The sequence below is a fragment of the Olea europaea genome, unplaced genomic scaffold (assembly GCF_002742605.1).
Source record: "Olea europaea var. sylvestris unplaced genomic scaffold, O_europaea_v1 scaffold601, whole genome shotgun sequence".
Classification (NCBI taxonomy): domain Eukaryota; kingdom Viridiplantae; phylum Streptophyta; class Magnoliopsida; order Lamiales; family Oleaceae; genus Olea; species Olea europaea.
The window spans coordinates 152,740-157,479 of record NW_019264357.1 but is presented as its reverse complement, the minus strand read 5'-3'; positions in this window follow the sequence as shown (position 1 = coordinate 157,479).

The following is a 4,740-nucleotide window of genomic DNA, read 5'->3' as shown; positions in this document are numbered from 1 at the left end:
AATTTAAGACTATCCCAATAAATTAAGGATATCTTGTGCAATATATGATAAATTATTTCATTAAGGGTATTATTGACATTTTATCAAAAATGAATAGTAGTAGGCCATTTATAAAAATCTCCCACTTATAATAGAAACAAATGGAATTTGATTTTGAGGTAGAGAATGTTTTGTTTATTTTATGGAATAATGATTTCTAGAGCATCCTAGAATTTGTTCTATTTGCATGTTTTGAGTCACCTTGTGGAGTAAAATATCTCGACTTAAAAATTAATGAAGATAATCATCACATGTACGAATAAATGATAAAATAAATAAAATGAATATTATATTTTTATATTTAATTGATCCTATCATTTCATAGCACATCGTCCGTCATATGGACTAGATAGTCGTCTCTAATAAATATTAATAACATTATACAAGTTTAAATTCACAATTACATGCATTATTCTTGATTAGAGATGTAAAGTGTATTTGTTAAGTATAATATAGCATCGTTCACCAGTACGACTCAATTTTTTGATTAATTTTTCACGGTGTCTCTATTCATGTTCTTGGGTAGCTTTGAACACGAGGTTTTCGTCTTCAACTGTTGGTAATATCGTGCTTATCTTTGATTAATGTTTTGAGTCCAACAATTCATTAATTAATCAGTATTTATTTGCTAACTGCATAATTAAGCTATTGCAAACGCGATTAAGTGGAAGCCATCTTTAAAAAATAATGTATTCTGTCAATTGCAGATAAGTTGTCTCAATGACTTCTTTGACTCGGTAACTATTGAGAGTGATAGATTTGAGTTTTATTTGACTTTTGATTGAAATTTCTGGTTTTAATTAGAGTTGTTTTATCGATATTCAAATTTGTGTATTGTCGGTATAGTCTCCATTTGGCCCACATTCTCCTTCTTATTCTTTTTTTCTATCTTATTTTCAATCATATATTTGTTAAAAAACATTATTCCAATCATTAAAATTTGGAAAGAATGAGAATCAAACGAGGACATAAACAAGATCCCAGTTCAATTTAATTAAATTATTATAGGGGAATTTACAAAAATGTCACAAAAAATGAAAGTTTCAAAAAATTTGTCATTTTCAAAGCAAAAATGTCACATTTTTTGGGTGCAAAGTTCAAATTACCCTTAATGACACATTTCTAGTAGCATTAAATGCTTGATTTGAAGGAAAAGCATTGACTTAATGTGATAATTTAATTTCTATATAGAAAATATGGAGAAATGTATTTTTTATTGATTAATATGAATTTTTGTTAATAAAAAATCACCAAAGAAATTTGAAAACGTAACATAAACAAGAAACCCTATCTTTTCTCCATCTTCTTCATTTTCATTGATCAAGAAGACATTTGTGTAGCATTCTTCATCCATTTTGAGAAATTGGCAATTACAAATTATTTATATTTTACTTTTATAACTTTTTATTTGTACATGTTAAATACAATATGGGCATATTTTTTTGAAATTTTTGAAAGTATTATGTATTCATTTGTTTGGTTTTGAAATTCTTCGCAAAATATCATTATCATTATTAAGATTTTGAGTAATTTCTTCCATTACCACCATTAAGGTCTCTTTAATGACAAGCCTAGATGCCATTTACATTTTGTCATTTTGTAGCTGAATAATAATGACCATATTTAATGTGATGTGTTGAAGAAGCCTGAGAAACCCACTGCCATCTGCTTCCCAACATTCTCGATAGTTGAACTATCGAGTTCGACATTTAAAAATCGTTGGGTTAGACGTTTGAGATGTCAAACCCGACATTTACAAACTGTCGGGTTATACAATTTTACTTTCAATTCGGACACTTCAAAATGATGAAAACCTTTGATTTGACCTTTTGCTATTGTACGAATTTACGTATTATGCAGTGCCACTTTCATGCTATTAAATGCCAACATATTAATTCTGAATTCTTATCGTTGCAATCCCAATATTTCATGTATGAGTAATCATTTGAGATTCATCGTGTTGCATGTGGGGAAGTTTGTTCACGCGGATGACAAATGGAAGTAGAGAGGGGACAAAACCACTTCCATTCTGGTGCCGACAAGAATTACCGTAGTCGAACTTTTGTTAAGGTTGAAGGACAAACTTGGTATTCTTGATCCCCACACTCAAATTGAATTGAAGTTCAAAGTCCCTAACTTGAATATATCTTTGGCCAAAATACGCGACGATGAAGACTTAAATTGGTGGTAAAAGAGATTGTCAAATGTAATCCCGAAAATGTTCCCACCTATGCAGTGTACATTCTGAACTTATGTTATTAATTTGTTGTAATTATCATATGCCAATAAAAAATTGGTCGTTATGTTTGCAAGCAAAGTACCAATCATTACAGTTTCATTAGCACAAACATGATGTATACGTTATTTTCATTATAAACTTAACCGATCATTATGGTTCCATTAGTTTCGACTGACAGTTTGTTGAAATGAAAAATTAATTTTCATGAAACGACAATTCACAAACAAAACACCAACATTACATCTCGACAGTTCATATGTCGTTCCCGACAGATGGGTTCTGTAATTTTCGATAGTTGGGAACAATAACGGGTTCCAAAAATACGCTATAGCGGTTACCCATTATGGACATGCTATTGTTGCACGTATGCAGGGGACGTGACCAAAATCATCCCTATCACAAAATACTATACATAATTTCCTACAAAATGGCCATTTATTGCATACTTCATTGCTATCGACATTTTAAGCTTCTCTTCCACTTTCTCCATCAGAATCGTCTGAACTTATGACAATTATTTTTGGATGTGGAAGATGAGCCAGCCACTCATCCGAGTCGGGCGGTGATTCGATCACATCCCTGACCTTGAAAACTTAATCGAGCACGCTGTTTGGTGACTTGGATTCTACACTTGACACTTCGTCGAACTCGGCACCATGGTGCTCAATGCTTACCTCCTCATCATCTGAGGATAAAACGATGGGAAATTCAGTGGCGAACCCAGTATCGACGATGCATATTGAGGTTGAATGATTCGTTGCTGGAGGTGGATGAACCCATTATCTCGTATTACTAACTGTTTCAATATGGGAGTCTCACAAGAGCTTCTCTAATCTTTCAAGGGGTGGATTATGCCTTCAACCACAAAGTGTATTTGTATTGGTCAGACATTCACTATCATTTTCTCACTGACATTTTCAAGGAGAAACTTATAAAATGCATTAATTTCAATTTCTCCAAAAACGAAAAACTTATAATCTTTATAATTTTCATTTATAAACTACAATTCGGATATTGGTCAAACTTATAATTTTCATTTTTTTGAAAGCGAGAAACTTATAAAATGCACCAATTTTCATTTTTCAATTAGATACCGGTTTTAATCTCTAGGTCGAATGAGTTCAAAGTAAGAAACTTACAAAGTGCGCCAAAAAAAGTTTTTGTACCAACATTTTCCGCACTAAATTCACACAGTTTCTTTGACAGTGAATACCACTTGAACATAACAAACATTTCCCAAAAAATAAATATATAATAATATAAAACAAAATGTTCCTCCGTGCATTTTCCGCAGTCACCTGAAGTAAAACATTGTCAACGTCGCTCTTTCTTTGACATGGACATCGATTGGTTCCACCTCCCATTACAACAAGAACATGTCGACGAACACTTTGATACTTGTTCAGGTCATGAGTACGAATCTGTACATAGACCTTCACACATCAGTAAAATGAGTATTCTGAGACAAAGCACTTAGAAAAGCAAGGTGAAGAAATGTAATATCGTTCAGGTCCATGCTATCTTTATCGATCACCTTACAAAATAACGAAACGTTTGATAGAATTATAGAGAGGTGTATAGAGTTTGTGATTCAATCCATTTGCATTATAAACTGTATCGGAGTAGAGTTTTATTACATCTAGTACGAGCTCAATAAGTGCAATTATACATCAGATTCCAAATTTCATGGCATTTAAGTTTTTTAATGCAATTGTACCGTCAAAATTGCCAAAACAAAAAAAAAATTGCTCACTTATTTTTTCCCCTTTTTTGCAATCTCCCTCATGTATGGAGTCCTAGTAGATGGTGCAAGACGTCATAGTCGTGCAGATAACATCATCTTTAAGATAGGTGGCGTATCCTCGGGCACGGCCGTGGTTGCCTCCACCGGCATTTCACTCGTACTGCCTACAAAATATTGCAGAGGGCCCTAAACATTTAACCAAAATTTGTACCACTAACCGTAATTAATCATATCAAAATTTTCCCACAAGAAACTTACGTCCCCCTCTGCCATGCTGCTAGCGGAAGCAATTGAGTCTTGCTCAACGTTTCCCACACCAGCATAGGGAACTTTCTCGTCGTAATCGTCCCCCGAACCAACACAAGCTTCTTTGTCATCACTGTCCCCGGAACAAGAGGCTCGAAATCCATGTCTGGAAAGACAAAACAAGAAATGAATGCGACCATAATATAATATTTCTAGCCACATATAGACCAAAAACCACAAGTATGCTGTGAAGTGTCTATCAAGAGTTCCGCCGAAATACAACAAGTACCACACACAACAAGTGGATTGCAAGTGAAAGCAAGGTTATGATACACGTAACATAAACATTGAAACGAAAGATATGTCAAGTGTCAATCAAGATTTCCACAAAATGCATCCAACGAGTATCACCCATATTACTCAAGTCACCCTTTACAAATTTACTTATGTAAGATCGAAATTAATGCGAAAC